The following is a 12,644-nucleotide window of genomic DNA, read 5'->3' on the forward strand; positions in this document are numbered from 1 at the left end:
TACACAGATTTCATCATGAACTTGCTGACTTATTCTAGCCTGAAATCTCTAAGAAATTTTCCCATCATATTCATGTATCTTAAGACTAGGTAATTTAGAGTCTTGCTCTTCCCCCAACAGGAACCACCAAGTACGTGCCTCTTTGAAGCCTTTTTAAATTTACTGAAGAAAAAGAATATGGCTTTTTAAAATAATCACACAAAATTTTTGTTCTACAACAATAGGGTGAACTTGTACTCATGAGGAATAACAGAGCTCTGGTATCTCCAGCTCTGCAAGCCTTCACTTCAGATGGGGTTCCTGTCATTGTGAGGGAATTTAAGAGGCCATATCGGCTCTGCAGATAACAAGCTCATGTACCTCTAGTGGATATCCAACTTGTGTCTTCTTATCACCAGAACACAAAGAGTTGTTTTGAGGACCCAACTACCATAAAAAGACTTTTTCTGTCTTCTTTATCGTCACCACATAGCGTAACAGTAAAAGTTTCTCCTGTGTCACAGGTACTAACAAATGGAATGCTGTAACTATTAACAAGGCCAGGCGAGGCCTGTAAAAACCAGGCTGGCTTCAGTTTTTTACATGCTTCAAGTTAGCCACAAGAAAAATACTTGGTCAATGAAGAAAACACAGTCTGAAAAGCTACCATTTTGAGGAATCTGCTTTTAAGTGGAAAAAATTCATTAAGGGTACTCACACTGTGCATGCTCTATAGCTATTACTGACGATCATATTGTTCCGTTCTAAAGTAAACGGTGCTTCAAAAGTTCTTTATTCTTGCACATGCAATCCAAAGTTTTCAGTGACACTATGGCAAACTTAAGGGGAAAACTTAATTACGCCAAAATAATTTCAAATTCCAGGTGTATACCATTAAGTTGATTTTCTTAAACAATTATTAATCAATTTAAGCTAACCTGATGTTTATTCTATGTTCTTTTGTATCACTGTTCCAAATATATTAAAAGATTCTAACTGCAAAGATTACTTAAATAAAATCCTAAAATGAATGCACCTATAATTTTCATCAGTGTATTTCCATAAGAGAAAAATTTTATTTTTGGAGGGGCAGCTAATAATAAGCACCTTTAAAAACACACATTTCTACTTGTCAAGTAGAGTTAAACTGTATTATAATTTTAATGGCTCTTCTTTTTGGATTTTGGGCCAATTCAGTCAGGTACTTTCTACATACTTTCATCTACGGTATAAAATGTAGGTTTCAAATAATGAATGCCCTTAGCTAACATTTACCTGTAACATTAGTTATGTAAACACGGATTTTGAAAGATTTTTAGTTTTTCATTTCTTAAAGTTTATTTAAAAAAATTTTTTTTAATCTTTATTTATTTTTGAGAGAGAGAGAGAGACAGAGACAGAGACAGTGTGCGAGCAGGGGAGGAACAGAGAGAGAGGGAGACACAGGATCTGATGCAGGCTTCAGGCTCTGAGCTGTCAGCACAAAGCCTGATGCGGGGCTCAAACTCACAAACAGCGAGATCGTGACCTGAGCCGAACACTTAACTGACTGAGGGGCCCCAAAGATTATTTATTTTTGAGAGAGAGAGAGAGAGAGAGAGAGAGAGAGACAGACAGACAGACAGACAGACAGACACGGAGACAGAGAATCCCAAGCAGGCTCCATGCTATCAGCGTAGAGCCCCACATAGGTCTTGAACTTACAAACAGAACTGTGAGATCATGACCTGAGCTGAAATCAAGCTGGATGCTCAACCGACTGAGCCACCCAGGAGCCCCAAAAGATATTTAAATGGATCAAAAATTAACTGCTAAGTGTCTTCCATGGAAAGCTACATATTGTTCAGGGCACATCCTTCTAGGTTATCTGACTCTATGGGATTTGTGCCTTTGATCTATTTTACAGCTCTGTAGAGACAGAAGTTAATTTGTTGAAACTGATAGTAATGGAAATAGTGTTGATAGACATGCAAATAAATTCTGTCTGATGGAGGTTCAACTGACATCTTTCCTCACTATGGAAGAGGTCCGTTTTTTTTTGTTGCATCTATGAAGCAAACTTATTTTGCCTTCTTGATGGGCTTATATATTTGTCTAATCTTTGGATTTACCTACTAACCAGCTGTAACATTTTTTTTTCCAGTTCCCTCAGTCATTCATGAGTTAAAATCTTTGACTCATGTTCATTTTATATCTAAGAGTCATAACTTTATCTTTTTTGAAGATTACTGTTTAACAGTTATGACAGTAAAACTACCCTTGACTTATGATTCATAGTAAATGTAAACTCAAGGGGGAAAGAGCTTCCTAATACCCCTTGTTAGGACTTGGTATTAGATGGAGTATCGGCTTTTATAGGAATAAATGAATGTGCTGTTAAATTTTTTGAAAATATTTGGTTAACTGATTAATGATTTGTATTAATTTATTATGGTATCAAAAATTAAGGATGTATGATCAGAGAAGGCTTGCAACTCATCAGTACTCTTCTTCAAGAAATAAAAGAGAATAATCCTTAATTCTTGTGACAATTCACAAATCAATTGCTAATTCTTGTGACAATTCATAAATTGCTATTCATATCATAGTATCGAGAGTAGTACAATGGTCTAAAACTGTAAACCCACAATCTCCTGAAGCAGGGTTCCTATCCATCTGAAGCAAGTGAGGTCTAAGGTGAAATTCAAGCTGGTGGAGGGAATCTCCAAGGGCTGGAGATGCCCAAATTAAACTTAAAAGTAAAAGAAGGTTTTGTTTTTATCTTTGGTATTTATTAAATGAGTTTTAGCTAAATGAAGAGGAACTTAAAGCCTTCTACCTACTGATTAAAGACCTCATCAACAGGAAGGCTATGAAATTTTTAATTTTGATATCAATTTAAGGAAAAAACAGTGAAAACCATATTCTGGCTAGAACTTTCATTCAGGTTTTATCTACTTTACAACTCTGTAGGGATGGATGTTAGGCAACTTGCAGAAGATGAATAGTGATTACAAATAATTCCTGTTCACAGAAAGTGTTTCCTGTGGAGTATCACTGATTATCACCTTGTAAAAGCTGACCAGTTTTCTTGCATCTATAAATTCATTTCAGCATCCTTCCACTATTAATATGTGATATTTTAAGTTCTTCTTTGAACTGGTTGTGACATCTTACTGGTTCACTCATTAGTTAAGTAAGTAAAATCTTTTGATATACATTCATTTTGTAGTTGTAGGAGTAATGATTATGTTTCCTTTCAAATCTAATCTGAAATTTGGAAGACCTATAGTCCCTGTATTTTACAATTTATATGCACAAATTATATCAATCTTTTAAAATATTAATAACATATTTTAGGATAAATAGAATTTCTATTATTTTCTTCCGGAACCCCAAGCAATAGTTTTGTATTTACAACCTTCTTTTGAAATAACAGGACACAGAATCAAAATTCCTAAAAGCCTAAATGCAAGTCACCAACAGCCTAGCTCCTACTTATCAGCTCGCTTGTTTGAAACCCTGCCTTCTTGTCTACAGGACTGTTTTACAGCTCACTATAGCCTAGTTTTAACCCCATCTTCCATGAAACTCCTCCCATCCCCCGCTTCCCTATGCTAAAATTTTAAGGTCACTTACTCTACAGAACATTCATTTAATATATGGTACCTTGTATTTACCTATCTATGTATGTACCCTAATCTATGAACTTTCAAAAAAAAGACTAAAATCTAGATTGCTTTACATTTTCAGAGTCTAGCACAAGGTGCTACACAAACATGAAATATTTATTAATACTTGCAAGATAAAAAAACAAAATAATGAGATCAGAATGCTATCACAAGTTAGAAGCCTTCTAAAACACAAAGTTATGTATTTATTAAAACATACTTAAATAATAAGGAAATCTGGAGACATTAGTTTGTACTAGGCTGGTTGATTCACAGAAATTGTTGATATTTGACTGCTTTTGAACTACAAAAATATAATTTCATATATATAATTTTTTTAAATATTTATTTTTTGGGAGAGTGCAAGTGAGGGAGGGGTAGAAAGAGGGGGGACAGAGGATCTGAAGTGGGCTCTGCACTGACAGGCTGATAGCAGTGAGCCAGATGTGGGGCTCAAACCCACGAACTGTGAGATCATTACCTGAGCCAAAAATCAGACGCTCAAATCGACTGAGCCATCCAGGTGCCCCTCATACGTATAATTTCTTAATTTCATACATATGTTTAACTCACAACAGCCTACATTCTGAAAGCTGCTAGGAGATGCTCCAGTGGGCTTTTGGACAGCAAAGAACAGAACTGAGCATGCAAAAAGACATCTCTTGACACTGAGTGTGTGTAATTATTACCAAAGGTTCTGATTCTGGATCTTATTTTGAACCCAAGAGGCTGGTGTACAAACTTGCTAATTTAAAAACCAAAGCTATGCTTTTCTAGAGTAAGAAAAATTCATACCATCTATAAAGGACCAACCCAGTTTTTTAAAAAAAATCTGCATCAGTACTGAGACAAAAGGTCCCACAGTTCACCAAACTTTGTCTCCTACGGAGACAAAAGACAGTACAATAACTGAAGTTTTTAATTTGGAAATTATGCTCTGATTAAAAAAGGTTAACTGGAGGGGCACCTGGGTGGCTCAGTTGGTTGAGCATCCATTTCTTGATTTCTGCTAAGGTCATGATCTCACAGTTTGTGGGATCAAGCTCAGTGTGGGGATCTGTGCTAGCAACACGGGGCATGCTTGGGATTCCCTCTCTCCCTCTCTCTCTGCCCCTCCCCTGCTTGCATGTGCACTATCTCTCCCAAAATACATATAATAAACATTTTTTTTAAATGGTTAACTGGATAAAGATTATCGATTATTTTTACACCAAGAGCATCCGCTGTGCCTTCAGAAGAGTAATCCTGCACACCAGCCTTGGTGGCAGAGATGAGACACCATGCAGACAACCCTGAGATGGAGTTCCTGGTGTCAAGTCTTTAGGAAATCAGGTATTCCTTACTGTTTTGGGTGCCACGTGCCTGTATTTTCTCAATAAATTCTCCTTTACCTTGAGCTACTTTAAATGGATTTCTAGTTCTTTTTTTTTTTTTTTTTCCTCGTGATGCTGATCCATTGGCATCGATTTCTAGTTCTTATAGTCAAAGAGCCTTGATGAAAAAAACTGTCATAATCGTTTAGGTCACATATTAGTAGTCTCCTTATCTAAGTCATATAATTCCCAAAAAAAGTCAGGATAGTGCTTCCACAACCCTGAGTCCAGAAAGGGTCCCAAACCTGGAAGTAAGATGACTGAGGATTATTTACTGTTTCTGGGCAAAGATATCGGACTCAAATAATGATACATGCATTAACAAAGATCTTTAAAGTGTTGTATTGTTCTAAAGCATTAGCAACCTCATCTTTCAAGTTCAAGGAAACATTTCGAGACCTCTGGGTATATAACACTGCTTGGCAAGTCCTGCCTGCACATTTGTCCTTCATTTTCTAGCCTATATTATTCAATCTGTTGGTGATAGCAGAGATGGAAAGAATAAGGAAATGGTAGAAAGGAGACAGGGGAAAGAAACCTGAGACAAAAACAACACTATTTAGACTTTTTTTCCCCTAAGTATACCCAGGTTTTATTTTTATATGATAAACTTAAAAAGCAAACATATTTCAAAATGGACTATAAATTAAGAGCAGCCAATTTTAAATAGATTTCTTTTAGCTTACATTCTCTTATCAGCAAAAAATACTGTATTTAAAGTTTTAGACACACTTATTCTGCAGGGAAATTAGATATATATACACATGTATATATCAATATATATAAGCAAATACATATATACACAATCACACATATATTACTATAGTCTTTGATTTTTTTTTAATAGAACAAGGAAATCTAGTATTCATGATATTTTTCACTGTAAATAAGTTGAAATATTTAAACTATGTTAAGTCTGAAATAAGAACTGATAAAAATCCCAGGGGACTCACAGTTTCTGGAATTTTGAGATATGCTACTAACTTTTAAGACTCCGGAGTCCATACTCCTGAGTGTTTACCAGAGCCCATCCCTGACAAGATTCTATTAACTACTGCCTACCAAGAACTGAAATGTTCTTTCATGTTATGCTCAATTTTATAATTGTCAAATTCCATTCCAAACTAATAGAAGCACAGTACTTAGAAGCAAAACTATGGAACTGAAAGTACTCAAAAGGTATATATGCATGGTTTTTAAATGCATGAGGAAGCTAATTAATCAACCCACAATATCACCACCCACCTTAAATCTCATTTCTGTCAAGCACCTCAGCAGTAAATGCTCCATAAATACTGGATGAATGGATAATTAGATCTAGCACAAGATAAAACTACCTGTAAAATAAAGGAATAATAGGTCTCAAGTTCCAAGGAACTTAAATGAAACAGAATTTTTTTAAAATGAGGAAAGTTCTCCTTTCCCTCATTTTTTAAGTATATAAAAAGTTTGTAATTTTGAAAGATATTTCTTAATCTTCCTAGGCACTCTGGAAATGCATAAAAACATTTAATTTTTTTAAAACTGTGAAACATTCACAAAGAAAAGTGCATCAAAACTTATTAAACTCAATAATTACAAAGTGAACACCAATAATTCTAACCAGATCAAAACCAGACTAGAACCAGAACCTATATATCGCCCTCAATCACACAACCCTTTCCTCTTCCCTCTTAACAGAGAATACTACCTTCACTCTGTGATGACAAAACTTCCTGGATTTTCTTTATAGGTTTACACATATATGCATATCCCTAAAGATATTGTTTAGGTTTACTTTTAAATATTATGTGGATGGAATATATGCAATGCATTATTCTGTCTTGACTCTTTTACTATACATTATGTTTATTAGATCTGTCCTTGGGGTTGCATACACTTCTAGTTTGCTCATTTTCACTGAACACTGTATAGGTAAAAACAAAAGAAAACAAACCCTTTATTCATTCTACTGCAGATAGACACTGGAGTTGCTTCAATCTTTTGGCCCTAATTAAAATGAAAATGAAAATGGTGCTATGAACATTTTTGCAGATACAGCCTACTGCATACCTGCACACACTTCTCCAGGGTGTATTCTTGGGAATGGAACTATTAAATTCATAAAATATGTGGACCTTATGCTGGATAATGCCAAACCATTTTTTAAAGTACAGTTGACCTTTGAACACAGGTTTGAACTGTGCTGACCCACTTATTTTACTCAATTAATACAGTAGAATACTGTAAATGTATTTTTCTGCCTTATGATCTTAATAATCTTTTCTCTTCTCCAGCTGACTTCACTGTCAGAATACAGTATACATATAATAATACATATAACACAAAATGTGTGTTAATCGACTGTTTATGTTATTGGCTAGGCTTCTGGTCAGAGGCTAAGTTTTGAGGAAGGTCAAAAGTTACAGATGGATTTTTACTGCATACGGAGCTACTTTCCCAACTGCCAAGTTGTTCAAGGGTCAACTATGATTGTATCGATGAACCTTTCTACCCACAATGAGAATTTGCAATCCCCTGATTACTAAGGAAATGAAACACACTTCATACCTATTTGCCATTCGAATTTCCTTGTAAGTGCCTATTGAAGCACTTTCCAAGTTTTCCATTGAGTTGTTCGTCTTTTTATTATCACTTTATTATCATTCTTTTATTTGAAATCAACATAAGCTTTCCTAATTTTATGTACTATAAAAATCTTTTCTCATTCTGTGGCTTTTTAATACTTGCTTTCAGATAAAAGCAGGTTCTTTATTTTAATAAAATCAAATTTATCGGGATTTTTTTTCCTTTACATTTTTTATGTCTTGTCTAAGAAATCCTTCCATACCTCAAAATCATCTTCAAAAAAGCTTTTCTCTTTGCCTTTTGCATTTAGGTCATAATCTTCCTGGAGGCAGATTTTATGTAAGATAGTTGGTTCCCTTCATGATTTCCTATATATACATATACATATATATATATATATATATATATATATATATATATATATATGAAACACACACACACGTGTGTGTGTGTGTGTGTGTGTGTACATGTCCCAGCACCATTAATTTAAGATTTGTTCTTTCCCCTATGATTAGTGATCACAGCCATATATACACACGGTTCTGTTTCTGAGCTTTCTATCCCTTCACTGATATGTTTGGCATTTGCTATTTGTGCCATTGGCATAGTTATCTTCATTACCACAATTTTAAAATTCGTTTCAATATATGACAGAGTAAACCCTTTCACTTTGTTATTCTTCAGGCTGTCTTCTTTTCCTCTTGAATTTCCCTACATTTCAGAATCTGTTGTTGAATTCTTAAAAAAAAAAAAAAAAATCCTTGGGATTTTGACTGGCATTTTCTTAAACTCTATAAAGATTATTTATTTTTTTGTAGCACAGATGTATATAACATTGAGAGTTCCAGTCCACAATAATGGGATAATTCTGTCAAATCAACCTTGCATTCCTGAGATCAATCCAACTTATTCATGATGTATACTGTCCCTTCTATATATTGCTGGATTTAATTTCTGTATTAGTTAGCATAAGTAATCTGTATTAGTTAGCATAAGTAATGTGAGATGCTTTAACAAACACAAATCTTAGTGGCCTGATACAATGAAGTTTCTTATTCATATAAAGACAAATGAGGATATTTCTTATCCCAGAGAGACTTGCATGAGGTTATTCAAAGCCCAGACTCATTTATCTTGTGGTTGCACACACAAAACCTCAAGAGTTCCCATCTGGATTCTCTGCACCTGGCTGGCAAACAGGGAAGAGAGAATACAAAGATCATGTGGGAGGTATTTTACAGATCAGATCTGGAAGTAGCATGTTATCACTTCTACTCCCATTCCATTGGCCAACTCAGTCACAAGGCCACTCACAAAAGGAGGCTAATATAGAGTCTATATTCATGCCTGAGCAAAAGAGAAAATAGATCAAAGTCAATAGTCTCTCAACTAAAAAAGATGTGAATTCAAAGAAGTAGACTAATATTTTGTTTAGGAGTTTTGCATTTATGTTCAGTGAGACTGACATCTGATTCTTCTTAGAACTCTCCCTGCTGGTTTTGCTATCAAGGTTAGGCTAGCTGCATATAATGGGGAAAAGAGAGTTCCTTCTTTTTCTATTCTCTGGAACAATTTGTAAAATATTGGCATTATATCTCTAAAAATCTGTTAGTATTTGCTTATGAAGCCATCTGGATTTGAAGTTCCTTTGTGGTAAACTTGACAATAACACTATTCAGGTTGTCTACAGCTTTATTATTCCATTTTGTTAGGTTGCATTTTTCTGGAAATTTGTCCATGCAATCAAAATTTTTGAGGCACAATTGGATCCTGAGATTTTATGTGCTCGAAAAAGTATATTAAAATAGCTGAAAAAAATTTAAATGATATATTTGTAATCTAGTTCACCTCTTACCTTTACAGAGAATATTAAGCTTAGGAGAGACCCAAGTACTCTCCCTTCAACCCTACCACATCACATGGCAATTAAATAGAACTGGGACTAGAATCTAAATCTTCTGATGTCCAGTCCAATGCTCTTTTCACTAGGCTGTTTTAGTTCAGCTGGTTCAATAGACTGAATCATTCAGTCAACAAATGAGAGGGAGAATGCAGAGAAGGCTGTGATCAGAAACCACTTCAACCTTGGGAAGAAAGCACATTCTTTTGCAGGTAGTTGCTGGCAGGACTTCAGGGTCCTTCTCCAGTTTCTCCATGATCTTATTCATATATTCCTCAGTAAGAAGTGTGTGGTATTCAAACTATGGCTTCTTTGAATTTTAAAGCCTTACCCAGTTCTGTGATACCCCTAGGTTTCATTGCAAAGATCTCAGCAAATGGTAATGGTACTTCCTTCCCCTACCCCAAACTAAACCAACAATTTTGGGACACTTAACTCCCTGAAGCTGGATATTGGGCAGTCTAGTAGCTTCAGCTTATCAACAGGATAATGTAATTCTGTTGTATATCTCCACACATAAACAAGTATTTTGAAAACTTGATTCTCAGTGCACTGTGAGGTCAGGAAAGTACATCTTCAAAAGTCTTGGCTCTTGGTTTTCACCATCCCTCTCTCTGTGTTTTTTCAAACTGCACAAATGACTTAACTTACTTTTTTCCTCCTTTAATCCAACAAAATTTATTGAGAGCACCCTACTAGGTTATGAGGTTCACTGATAAAATAGATATGGGTTACTGTCCACATGAAGGTTATGAAGGTCATGTGATCTTCCCATGAGGACTGCTTACTTACTATAGAAGTCTGACTTGGTTTGGACCCCTTCCTCAAACGCCTGAGGTGGTTTAGTTGCAAAACTGATACACAGGTGTTTTGCTTTCATTTTTTTTTTTTTAACTAATGAGGCAATTTATTAACCCAGCATTTGTTCTAATGATTCTAGGTGGCAGCTGCCGCCTGTCCAGCAATTCTGTCCAGAGCTCTCATCCCTGAGGTGTCAGTTTGCAGCCTCCACCCCTGTCCTTTTCCATTGTTTTCAGCCTCTCTAGGGCTTGGAGGACCCTGTGGGCCATCTTCTTAGAGTCTCTGCTAAAGTGGCTGGGCATGAACTTGTTCCTCTGAAGTCGCCCACAGATGTTGGCCATGAAGCTGACCCCAGCACTGCCCTGGAGGTGCAGGTACCATACTGTGGAGACAGCTTGTGTGTAGAACCAGTTCTCATTGCAGGGAGCAGGCTCTTTATGCTTGGCCAGCTTGACAGTGTCCACCCACTGAGGGACTTTCGGCTCTCCAGACTTTTTGAGGAAGGCAGCCAGAGCTCTGACAAACTCCTATGGTTCACATCTTTTACAGAAACGCCAGGCATTGAGAGGCCTACACGCTGCCAGCCAGGGGAGAGAAAACAACGGGGTTCCCCAAGAGCACAAGTCAGGCATCCTGCCTTCATTCTTGAAGATATTTTTTCTGGGTATAGAATTCTAGGTTGGAGTCCATCTTCTACTTTCTCAACACATTTAGGGTATCATTTCATTGACGACAGATTTTCATTTGCTGCTATTTAGAGTCAGCACTCCTTTGAAGATAATCTAATTTTTTTTTTTGGTCTTTTGTTTCCTGTAGTTTCATTATATTTATGTATAGATTTTTTCTTTTTACTCTGTATAGTATTTGTTGAGTTACTTAAATCAATCCTGGAAAATTGTCCTTATGTCTTCAAATACTGCATCTGCTTCATTCATATTCATTCTCTCCTCTCTTCCCCTCCTTCCAGAATGCCCAAAAAAATTTAGGTTAGAATTTCTAACCAATCTTTTCTCTCAACATCTTGTATTTTCCACTTTTTCATCTCTTTGTGCTGACTTCCAGATAACTTTTTTCAGTTCACAAATTCTTCAACTATGTCAAATACGCTTCCAACATGTCTACTAAGTTTTTCATTTTGGTTTTTTTTTTCATCGCTCTAAGTATTTTTCTCAAATCTGCTATAGCACTGCTTTTATAATTCCCTGTTTCTTGCAAATATTTGCAAGCTTGTTTATGAAACAGTGAAATTATTTATAATCTATGTATAATAACAACAGTATCTGAAATATTTAGGTGTCAGTTATATTTCTTTTTTTTTTAAGTTTATTTTTATTTATTTTGAGAGACAGAGAGCAAGCAGGGGAGGGGCAGAGAGAGAGGGAGAGAGACAGAATCCCAAGCAGGCTCCACGCTGTCACCACAGAGCCCAATGGAAGGCTCAAACCCACAAACCTGAGCTGAAATCAAAAGTTGGATGCTTAACCAATTGAGCCACCCAGGCGCCCCAGTTTCTGCTATTTCTTGCTGCATTTTGCTTATGGTGCCTTGTTTTCTTTTATGGTTGGTCATCTTTGTATGATGGATGCTCAATGGTTTTGAAAAGTTATTTGATGGGGTGCCTGGGTGGCGCAGTCGGTTAAGCGTCCGACTTCAGCCAGGTCACGATCTCACGGTCCGTGAGTTCGAGCCCCGCATCGGGCTCTGGGCTGATGGCTCAGAGCCTGGAGCCTGTTTCCGATTCTGTGTCTCCCTCTCTCTCTCTGTCTCTCTCTGTCCCAAAAATAAATAAACGTTGAAAAAAAAAAAAAAAAAGAAAAGTTATTTGATGCCTAGAATTAAAGTGCTTTTCTTCAAAAAGTATATAGATTTGCTTCTTCCAGGAACCTGGAGCAAAAGTTTTCTTGGACTTCTTGCATTATGTGACTTTGGCCAGTGATTCCACACAATGCTGGTAACCTGTTTTACAACCTTTAAGAAACAGGTTCTCTTTCTTTTCTTATTCTCCTTTCTCCAATCTGTTCAGTACAACAGACCTCTCTTTGCATCTTTTGCAAGTAGGAAAAAGGCAGTGGATTTTTCCTTTTTCCTTAGGTTCCAGTTTGATATGAGAGGCAATGTGTTAGCCTCAGAGACCTGGAAGTAATGACTTAACCTTTGCCTCTAGATCCACCAAAGCCTGAAGCTTAGTTTTCAAGTATTTATCCAGATGGGAAAAGAACTCAGGGTAGCCAGAACTTTAAATACTTCTTTACCTTTTAGGTTCTTACCTTTCCTCAGATTTTGGTCTGGCATATTCCTTAACAGCTCTTTGATGCTATAAAGTCATTTTTGTATAGTTCATCTAGTATTTTTAGTTGTCTTCAGCTGAAGGGT

At 36.2% G+C, this 12,644-nt stretch overlaps 1 protein-coding gene and 1 pseudogene across 8 annotated transcripts in view; both read right to left on the reverse strand.

The window, feature by feature from the left end:
* Positions 1-12,644, reverse strand: part of MEF2A (myocyte enhancer factor 2A) — a 165,487-nt gene that overhangs the window by 40,697 nt on the left and 112,146 nt on the right. The gene's annotated exons all lie outside the window — the stretch shown is intronic.
* LOC147580378 (small ribosomal subunit protein eS19 pseudogene) lies at positions 10,350-11,878 on the reverse strand (annotated as a pseudogene).

The sequence above is a fragment of the Puma concolor genome, chromosome B3 (genome assembly GCF_028749965.1).
Source record: "Puma concolor isolate L17-30 chromosome B3, mPumCon1.1.hap2, whole genome shotgun sequence".
Taxonomy (NCBI): Eukaryota; Metazoa; Chordata; class Mammalia; order Carnivora; family Felidae; genus Puma; species Puma concolor.